Below are 11,491 nucleotides of genomic sequence, written 5' to 3' on the forward strand. Positions count from 1 at the left end.
GGAATGGTGAGGGCCAAGAGAATATCCTTGGGACAGTGACTATGTCTACTCACTCCATTTGCTGTAGCTCATTCATAGCTTTAAACACACTGCAAGCATTTTGGGAATACAACTTTATGTGAGAAATAGTATACATTCTGAGCTCTATTCCATTTTGCAATCCTGCACCAAGTTAATGGAATATTTTCTTTTTAAACCCTACCTGTTTATTTATCACTTGTTATTATACAAGAGATGTAGTGTAATGGCTTTCTAACTGATTGACCTGCCTCTGGTCTGCACCTACTCTAATCCATCTTTTTTTCTTTTTTTCAATGGATCAGATATTTTTTAAAGGGTCTTTCAGCTTTACGGGTTGGTTCTATTAATTTCATATGTGTCTAGGACTTGCTAAGACAGAGAAATTCAACTCAACAGCAGGCTACTGTAACACAGTGGAGTGGAGAAGGGAGACTCTGGGGAACCCAGAGTCCAAGTATTTTCAAAAACTTCTTTCTCCATAACTCACACGTTGCAGGCATCATTTCATATCATGGCATATATGACGATGGCTGGATGGCCCAACAGTTGGTTCCTAGACATAGTTTCTAGAAATCTCTCCAGGTTTTGGGAAGATGCATCATTTCTTGAAATATTCTGGTAGTCTCTGTAATTGCAGTGTAATCAAAGATAAATAGAGTTTTCTTTAATTCCACTAATGGAGTCCAGAAACCCAGTAGCACCAAAGAGTTGAGACCAGTCGAGCTCATTGGTAAGAGAGCTATTAGTAAATTAATGAAGGATTGCAAAGACATCTGTGAAACTGTGATCCATTCAGGAGAGATGTGAAAATGAGCCCCAGCTGAGTCTCCCAGCAAAATGATTCCCCTGGGCTGTGAACCTTCACAGAACTTCTTCTCAAATGGAATTCCATCTTTTGGATCAACACCCCAAATGCCGTTACAGTTTGAATCCTCGTGTATATCCCAGTTGTCTGGCCTTCTGCCCAGGTACGCAATCTTGTTGTTGTCATTGCAGTCTCTCCCTCGCCAGTGGTAGCCCCTCAAGGTTGGAAAAATGCTATATTTGTCTCATCTTTGAATGGTACAGAATTTTCTAGAGTTGATTTAATCCTCTGACAGATCTTGGCCTAAAATGGGAGGGAACAAACATCAGAAGTACTTCTGAAATATTTCAGAGTTGGGGATTTCTTTACAATCTGTCTTGCCTTCTCTAATGTAAATTTCCATGGCTCCTTGGGAAGTGGGTAGAGACGACATAATGCTTCGCCAATGTCCTGCTTACAAAACTCCAGGGTATGACACACCACATCAGCATTCATATCTGTGCCAAGCAGTTTGATGAGGTCCAGTCCAACCATTCTTATCACTAAATAGCAGGTGGTCTTCAAGAACAGCTTTTCTTCCAAAAGGTGGTCATTTTTCTATTTGTAGACTTGCAGTTTTGTTCTCTCAGAACTCCATTCGACTTCTTGGGTGTTCAGAATGATTTGATAACTATCTAGCTGTGTTTGAGGGACAAGAGAGCTCAGGGTCCTCCTGCTCCTCTGCCATCTTAACTCCTCCCCTCTAATCCATTTTATACCTTGTTACCAGATTAACATTTCATGTCTTTCTTTATTAAGCACCTCCAGTGGTTCTTCCATGCCTATGAAGGCATGCTAAAATGTTTTAGTCTAATGTACATAAAGGCTGCATTTTGCATTCTATAGAACTTTTACTTTCTTATTTTGTTTAATCTTCACAATTCTGTGGATATTATTAACTCACTTTTAAGAAAATAACTAAAGAGTTTGTGATTTTTCCCCAAAGAATTTAAGTGAATTCCTTATATCTTACACTAAGAATAGGAGTTGGAATTTGAACCCAAGTGTGTTGCTATCTTCTAGGTACACTCCATTTATCCATTTTCAGTGTTTTCTGTCCTACCATGTCCCCAGCAAGGCCAACCCAGACTCCTTTGCTTATACTTGGTGCTGGAAGGCACCAGCAAGAGATAGGGTTTCCATAGTTTTGTAAGCATAGGATATCACAATACATCACTTCGGTATCAATGTCCTCACATATGATTTAACATTTACTATGTATATAGACATCAGTTTAGTACTTCATAATGTGCAAGGTATATAAAAACAGTCCTTTGTGTGACACACACACACACACACACACACACACCCCAAAAATGTATAAAATGAGACTCTCTATCTCAATATTAGTTTATCTCTGTCTCAGAATAAAACTTATTTATGAGTTTCAAGACCATATCAACTTGCCAAGGAGATGGGCAAGAACATGACTGTTTTACTGCTGTTATCTGACCATCTCCAGCCTGTCAGAGAATTTGGAAAAGCCAAGAGGTAAGTTGGGAATCAAAGTATTTCTCTGACAAGAGCTATTCTGTGAGTCCCATCTCCCAAGGGGTACTGGGGTAGAATGGTTGTCTTCTGACCTTCATCTTAGTGAAAGGAGTTTCAAAGAAATAACTCAGCAAGCTTGATTGTATTCCCAGCAGTCTAGTGACACCCTGGATGAGGGTCAGACTCACAAGTGAGAATTTTAAAGGGCAAAAGGCTGTAGCTAAAGCTGCCTGCTGGGCAGCTAAATGAAAAGCAGGGCATAATTGAAAATAACTGCACTCCTACTGGTGGCAGATCAAAGGGGCATGTTTCCTGTTCTCTACATAAGAGAAATTTGGCCAGAGTTGGTTTAGATACTGCAAAGAGGGACAAATGGAGGGGCAAGTGGACCTCAGCAGAAAGAGCCTGAGATAGTATTGCCAAATGCTTTAGAAATGAGGGAAGAATCTTGAATGGTCAGCTCAAGGAGATACGTAAACACATGTCAAGGGAAATAGAGATGAGAGAGAGTCTTAAGGAGAGAATTTCCTGAGTAACCCCTAGAAGTATCTCTAAGAGAGCTGTAAATGTTTGCCACATCCCGAAGAAATTGATGCCAGATGGGCCACATAGGTAACATATGGGAAACCTACCTTTTTTTTTTTTTTCTTCTACTACAGATAATCAACCCAAAAGGGAGGAGAGAAGCTTTAATTTTAAATAAAGTTTAGAGGCTTTATTATTTTTGTTGTTATAATGGAGTAGACAGAATGACTACTAACCTTATATTCTTTGTTTGATAAAAATGGTTTGGAAGACTTTTATTTTCTGAGTGACCAAACAAAATCAGAGATCAAGTTCTAGTGGTCAGTTTGAAGACATTTATGCTCTTATGCATGTTCGACATAATAGATTCTTGAGAAAAATGGTCCTTTGTATAGAGATAACTGTCTTATATATTTAACCTTTAAAGAAGAAAACCAAACTATCCTGAAAGATTATGATTTCTGACATATAATTGCATGTAAAATGGAATGAGATACATTTAAAAGTTTTTCTTTTTTTAAATGTTTCGAGAATGAGAAAATCCCATTAAATTAATAGCATTCATTTAAATCTAATTACCAGAAAAATGCATATTAGTTATTTTACCATTAACACCTGAATTACAGTAAAAAGGTATACCTGAATATTGAAGATAAATCTGGTATCAGAATTTGAAACAAACTCCCTGTTGTTTCATATAGAACAAAATAATTCATAGTATATACAACCAGATAGATTAGAGATTTAATTATATAATGCCTTCAAACAAAGGCTGAAAACCTCTAATCTTAAGTATCAAAACTTTAAAGATCAAGACACAAAGAAAATGAATGAACTGATGAATGAATTAATCAGTTAATCAATTAATTCAGACCCTGGGTAGGCAGAGAGAGAAAGGACCAAGAGACTATATTGCCCCCAAGGAAAATAATGTTACTTATTATTTATACATAAAGAAAGGCTTCTCTAAATAGGACTATATAAAGAAAGTTGAATCCAAGTAAAAATGAAGACAGAACAATCATTAAGTAATATTGTAGATAAGGGCACAGAAAAAAAAATTAACTGAAATACTGGTTGGGCTAACATGGTTTAAAGTTGCACTCAGAGGGATACCTGATACTTTCATGCATTTTTAATATAATTTTCTTCAACTGGAATTTTGTATATCATCGGAAACAATTAAATACATTGTACTTTACATAATCAAGAAGTGTTCTCACCACCAGCAAGGATACTGTGAAACCACCATTCTGGTTTTCCTGCCCTCATAATCCTATCTATGGATTACAGGCCCCTAGATAGGTTTTGCTAATTAATTTTGAATATGTTACTGTCCTTGAATTTATCAGGGCCTGATTACTATTTTAATTTGCCTCCTTTGGATATGCAATCTGTAGATATTCTTTCCAAACATTCTTTTAAATACAGCCATGATGGTAGCAACAATACACAGGAAATCTGTGTAAGAGCTCATTATGAAACAAATTGAGACATTTTCAAAAATACAGTAAGAGATGAGATATGAGAATTCCTATGATCGTAACTTGTTTCTGTCACTAACAATGTATTTGTCACATGACTGCAGTATCTGTTTTGAAGTGGGATGTTAAAGGAGATATGGCATACAGTGAGAAGCAATTGTCATTATGGTAAACTCTTCCTATCACTTTCTAATGACAAGGAAAATATCATTAAGGGTGAACTGTCTGGTTCACTTTCGAAAAGACTTCAATACAGAGGAGAGTGAGTTAAGAAAGATCAGTCCAGGGGCACCTGGGTGGCTCAGTCGTTAAGCGTCTGCCTTCGGCTCAGGTCATGATCCCAGGGTCCTGGGATCCAGCCCCGCATCAGGCTCCCTGCTCGGCGGGAAGCCTGCTTCTCCTTCTCTCACTCCCCCTGCTTGTGTTCCCTCTCTTGCTATGTCTCTGTCTGTCAAATAAATAAATAAAAAATCTTAAAAAAAAAAAAAAAAAGAAAGATCACTCCATCTACTTCTTGCTAGAACTCCTATTAATAGTCTCTTAGGGTAACTCACACTCTCGTTTCTTGAAATCATTTTTTCATATTGCAACCAGAGTGATCTTATGAAAGCACAATGTTAATATGATACCCATTTGCTGAAATTCCTTCTGTGGCTTTTCATTACTCCTAGAAAACTTTTTTTTTTAAGAAAATAAAAGATTAAATCCCATAATCAGGAGACCTGCCCAGTCTATCTCTTGACAGTCTCCAACCTCACATCACACTGTGTCCTGTGCTCATTCAGTCATGAGGACTTCTTTCAGTACCGCCTCATTTTGATTACTCCTGCCATTGTTTTGCAGATTTAATTCTTTCTCTCTTGAACTCTTTTACTTCCTGTTTTACCTAATTTATGACTATTCCTCCTTAATATTTGTCTTTGCCACAAGAATGTTTTCTTGGATAAGCTCCTCAGTTAAAAGCTGCCTGTCACACAATTCCTTAGCAATATGCATTTCTTTTTTAGAGCCCTATCACAGCTTCAATTTTAACCATTCAGAGGTTTTTACTTAATGTTTATTTCCTGCCCTTTGCAAGAGGGTAAGCTCCATTAGGACAGAGGGGGAGGAAATCTGTACTTGCTCAATGTTGTAGTGCTAGTGCTCAACTAGCTAAAATTAAGAATTCAGAAGAGAGTGATATTTACTTTAAAACTCAAAAATCTTAGGAGACACTTATGGTGAGGACAGATCAAAAGATATCAGTATGATGTATGCTTCCTACCCCTACCTGAGCCTACAAACCTATTTGGGAAGCAAGAATTATGCACGTGAAAGATAGTTAAGTATAAAAGAGTACATTGCACAGATTAATAGCATAGTAGTGATAATATACAGTTTTAAAAGATTGCTATTTATTTTAATGTTAAATGAATTTTAATATAATTTTTGTAGTTATAAATATTTTAAATTTATAAAATATAGTTTATAAATTATATTTATATTTCAGATCCACAGATTTTGAATTTTGTTTAAATAACATGCATTGTATATATTTAATATTAATATTAATGTGTTACTATATATATTTGTTCACTCCAAAATAATAGACAAAAAACTAAGGCTTAGCGAGACTAACTTCTCCAAAATCCAAAAACATTCTGACAGTAATACAAGTATATGGACAGCAAAACAAAGAGAGGTGCTTTATGACACCAAAACTAGAATTTATAATTTCCCTGAAAATTAAAAATATAGGATAATAAAAGCATAGTTGGCCTGTTTATGAAAGTATTTACTACATCTGACACAGCAGAATTTTTTACTTTTTCAATAACCTAATTGTGCTTCTTTTGAGGATTTTGAGGATTTTAAGTGAAAGAACTATAGGAAACAAAGTGAGGGTTGCTGGAATGGGGGTAGGGTGGGAGGGATGGGGTGGCTGGGTGATAGACATTGGGGAGGGTATGTGCTATGGTGAGTGCTGTGAATTGTGCAAGACTGTTGAGTCACAGATCTGTACCTCTGAAACAATGCAATACATGTTAAGAGAAAAAAAAAAAAGAAGAAGATAGCAGGAGGGGAAGAATGAAAGGGGGGGAAATCGGAGGGGGAGATGAACCATGAGAGACGATGGACTCTGAAAAACAAACTGAGGGTTCTAGAGGGGAGGGGGCTGGGGGAATGGTTAGCCTGGTGATGGGTATTAAAGAGGGCATGTTCTGCGTGGAGCACTGGGTGTTATACGCAAACAATGAATCATGGAACACTACATCAAAACCTAATGATGTAATATATGGTGATTAACATAACAATAAAAAAATTAAAGAAAAAATAAAATAAAATAAATACTATAGGAAAGGTGTGGAAGACAGTTTGGGGAAGACAAGGTGTGAGGATAGGAAAGTCACAGATTTTTGGTTTTTTGTTTCATTTAAATTAATAGACTTTAATTTTAGAGCAGTTTTAGGCTCACAGAAAGTGGAGAAGTACAAAATTCCCATATATCCACCCCTTCAGCTTCCTCTATTAACATCTTGCATTGATGTGGTACATTTGTTAGAACTGATTAGCCAATATGAATACATTATTATTACCCAAAGTCCATAGTTTTGATTAGGATTCACTCTGTAGTACACATTCTATAGGTTTTATCAAATGTATAATGTCATTCATCCTATCATACAAAATAGTTTCTTTGCTTTAAAAGTACCCTGTGGGGGTGCCTGGGTGGCTCAGATGGTTAAGCCTCTGCCTTCGGCTCAGGTCATGATCCCAGGGTCATGGGATCGAGCCCCACATCGGGCTCCTGGCTCAGCGGGGAGCCTGCTTCTCCCTCTGCCTCTCTCCCTGCTCATGCTTTCTCTCTCTGTATCTCTGTGTCTCAAATGAATAAATAAAATCTTTAAAAAAAAAAATAAAAGTACCCTGTGTTTCACCTGTTCTTCCCTCTCCACCATCCCAAATCCCTGGCAATAACTGATCTTTTACTATTTCATTCATTCATTTAATATAATTTATAGAATATCATTCTACTTAGGTAACATTACAGGTGCTAGGGATGCAATGCTCAACAAATAGACTGGTTCCTAATTTCCATGAACTCTATTCTATTGGTGGGAGATGAGGAGAAAAAGATAAATGAAAAATACAATATTTAGAAGAGTTTAAAAATAAAATACCATTATGAGATAAAAAAATAAATGAGGGAGGAGGTATTTTTTGGAGATGTGTGACTTGAGATAAACACTAAATAATAGCAAGTGTGTTCTGCAAAGTTCTTAGGCTAGGGCATTCCAGACAGAGAAAACCCAAAATACAAAGGTTCTGATACATCAGAAAGGGTTTGGTCTGTTTTAGTGCCAGAAAAATGTCTTCATGAAAAGACAAAGAAACGTTTATCACTCCAGTAGCAACAAGCACCCTCAGCACACAGACCATCTCTGTTTCCAAATAAGACACTTGTAATTCCTCATTTTCCTGAATATCTCACTGATAGTCAACTGTTACCAACTCTCCTTGAGCTGCTCTCATACTCTTGTGAGTTTATACTCCCACCTCTCTGGCTCTCCTGAGATCCTTTTTCTCTGTTTTCCTTCCTCTAGCATACACAAAAATGTTGGATTTCTTTTTTGGAATGAAACGTTGGCTCTTCTTTTTGTCTCTGCCATCTTTCTGGGGATAATCTTATTCAAGCCCGTGACTTTAAATATCATACTACTCATAAAATATTCTTGCTCAATTTTTGTTAATGAAACACACACACAGAAATTTTAACTTAAAAACACAAGAGTCATCTTTGACTCTTTGATTCCTCCGTCTGTTTGCCTTCCCTATCCAACAGATTTCTAAATTCTACATATAATATATTAAAACCTATCTCTAATCAGATCACCATTTTACAGTAGTGTAGCATTATCATTAAGAGCATGTTCTGTGATATCAAGCTTCCTGATGACTATTCTGTCCTATCATTAATAGCATGATCTGCAGGAAGTGATCACCTCCCCAAGCTGTATCTCTTCATCAATACATTAGTTGTAGCAGTTCACATATGAGATGTTTAGCATGTGCAGACTTACACTCTTCAAAGGAATTAATTGAATGGACCTAAATGTAAAACACAAAAGTATAAACTCCTGGAAGATACATAGAATAAAACAAAGATGACTTTGGATATGGTATATCACCAAAGATACAGTCCATAAAAAAAAAAAAAACCTAATTGATAAACCGGACTTCATTAAATTTGAAGGAGGTACAAACTCCTAGAGGGGAGGTGAGTAGGGGTATGGGTGAAATAAAGGGTATTAAGAGGTAAACTTCCAGTCATAGAGTAAGTCACAAAGATAAAAAGTACAGCGTATGGAATATAGTCAATAATAGTGTAATAACAGTGTTTGGTAACATATGGTGAGTATACTTACCATGGTGAGCACTGAGTAATGTATAGAATTGTTGAATCAATATGTTTTATGCCTAAAAAATATGTCGTATGCCTGAAAATAATATAACATTTTATGTTAGTTATACTCAAAAAAAAAATTGTAAACTGCTCTGTGAAAGACCCTCTTAAGAGGAAAGACAAGCCACAGATTGGGAGAAAATATTTGCAAAATACATATCTGATTAAGGATTGTTCATCCAAAATATACAATGAACTCTTAAAACTGAACTATAAGAAAACAAACTGATTTAAAAATGAGCTAAAGGCCATAAAAGACACCTGAACAAAGAATATATGCAGACTGCAAATAAACTTATGAGAAAATGTTCCATGTCATATGTCATCAGGGAAATGCAATTAAAACAACAAGAAACCACTGCACAACTATTAGAATAGCCAAAATCTGGAACACTGATAACACTGCATGTGTGAGGATGTGGAGTAAGAAAAATTTTCATTTATTACTGATAGGAATGCAAGATGTTTCAGCCATTTTGGAAGGCAGTTTGACAGTTTCTTACAAAAGTAAGCATACTCTTAGCATATAAGACCCAGCAACTGTTCTCCTTGGTATTCACTCAAAAATTTATGTCCATATAAAAACCTGCACACAGATGTTTATAGCAACTTTATTCATAATTCACAAATCTTGGAAGAAACCAGATGTCCTTTAGTAAATGAATGGATAAGTAAATTGTGGTACATCCAGGAAATGGAGCATTAGTGAGTGCTAAAGAGGCATGAGCCATCAAGCCATGAAAAGACATGGAGTAAACTTAAATACATATTACTAAGTGGAAGAAGCCAATCTGAAAAGACTAAATACTTTAATATTACAAAAACATGATATTCCTGAAAAGGCAAAACTCTGGAGATGACAAATAAGATCAGTGGTAGAAGGCCAGAGAGATGTCTAGGGATAGAAGACCAGTTTTAGGGTAGAAGGCCAGAGAGATGAATAGGCAGAGCACAAAGGATTTGTAGAGCAGTGAAAACACTTGATATCATTCAATAATGATGGATAAATTTCATTATACGTGTGTTCAACCTCTGAATACACAACGCCAAGAGTGATTCCCAAGGTAAACTAGAATTTGGGTGATTATGATGTTAACTTAGGTTCATTCTTGGTAGAAAAATAAAAAAGTGCAATTCTGGTGAGTGATATTCATAACGATGGAGGCTATATATGTGGGAGGGGCAGGAATGTAGGGGTAATCTATGTAGCTTCCTCTCAGCTTTGTTGTAAACCTAATACTGCTCAAAATAAATAATAATAAAGCTACAAAATAAACTTCACAAACTTCAAAGGAAAAAACATGTCTAGGCAGGATGGCACATCATAAACTCTTATTAAAGGTTAGCTATTATAATTGTTGTCACGGTCATTCTTATTATTATCACTTCATGGCCAATGCTATAACCCTAGCCCATATCACTAGGCTCATCCTCTACAACGTCACTTAACTGGTTTCCCTCCTTTCCCTGTTGCCCCTCTCCAATGCATATCTAATCAGCAGCTGGGATGATTTTTTTTCTTAATGAAATTGGAATCGTATTATTCTTTTGATTGAAAATCCTCTGTGATAGCCTTTTGCACTTAGATTGATTTTGAAAATCATTACGTTCTATGATGCCGAATGCAATCTGGCCCTCATCCATCTTCCCAACTTCAACACTTGCTACTCTTCATCATGTCTCATACACACCCCTTAGCTAAAAGAGGTTTTCTTTTCCTAAATCATGCAAAGGTCTTTCCCTTCATTGGCCGTCCCCATCCCTCCTGCCCATGTCCATCTTTCTGGAATATCCATACAACCACTCTTCACCTTTGTTGTTTTCTTTTCAGACTTCAGCTTAAACAACACTTTCTCAGAGAGACCTTCCCTGACCATTCAATCTGAAAAATCTCTCCCATTCTTTACTCTCAGAATTTTTTTTTCATTTCTGGCATGTATTTTCCTTCTAATTAAATACTTGACTATGTGTTACCATCATCTTACCTATTTCCCTCATGAACACAGGGTCTGTGACTATGTTTTTTTTTTTAAAGATTTTATTTATCTATTTGACAGAGAGAGAGACAGCGAGAGCAGGAACACAAGCAGGGGGAGTGGGAGAGGGAGAAGCAGGCTTCCCGCCTAGCAGGGAGCCCAATGTGGGACTCAATCCCAGGACCCTGGGATCATGACCTGAGCCGAAGGCAGATGCTTAACGACTGAGCCACCCAGGTGATATTGTTAATCACAGTATACCCACAGAGTTGTATATAACATTATCCCATGGTCCAAGCTGAATAAAATATTTGTTAAATAAATGAAAAGTGCTCAAATAATTCATGGAAAGGATATGGAGTTTTATTAAACATTAATCGGGAAAATTAAAGGCCACATATTCTCAAATCCTTTATAAAATAATAATATTAGCTACATTTATTTCATACCTATATCTGCCAGGTAAAGTATATAGGTTATTGTATATACCTCACAGCAAATCTGCAACTTATACACAATTATATACATTTTTCTAATTTAAAAAATGAAAGTAGCAGGATATAAAATCAATGCACAGAAATCAGTGCCATTCCTATACACCACCAACAAGACAGAAGAGAGACAAATCAAGGAGTCTATCCCACTTACAATTGCACCCAAAACCATTAGATACCTAGGAATAAATCTAACCAAAGAGGCAAAGGAT

General features: G+C 36.4%; 1 pseudogene; it reads right to left on the reverse strand.

Annotated features, from left to right (window-relative positions):
• Positions 1–504: 504 nt before the first annotated feature.
• The window catches only part of LOC112824015 (acyloxyacyl hydrolase pseudogene), a 38,603-nt pseudogene continuing 27,616 nt past the window's right edge, over positions 505–11,491 (reverse strand).

The sequence above is a fragment of the Callorhinus ursinus genome, unplaced genomic scaffold (genome assembly GCF_003265705.2).
Source record: "Callorhinus ursinus isolate GAN/ISIS: 27379988/994484 unplaced genomic scaffold, GSC_fseal_2.0 scaffold9, whole genome shotgun sequence".
NCBI lineage: Eukaryota > Metazoa > Chordata > Mammalia > Carnivora > Otariidae > Callorhinus > Callorhinus ursinus.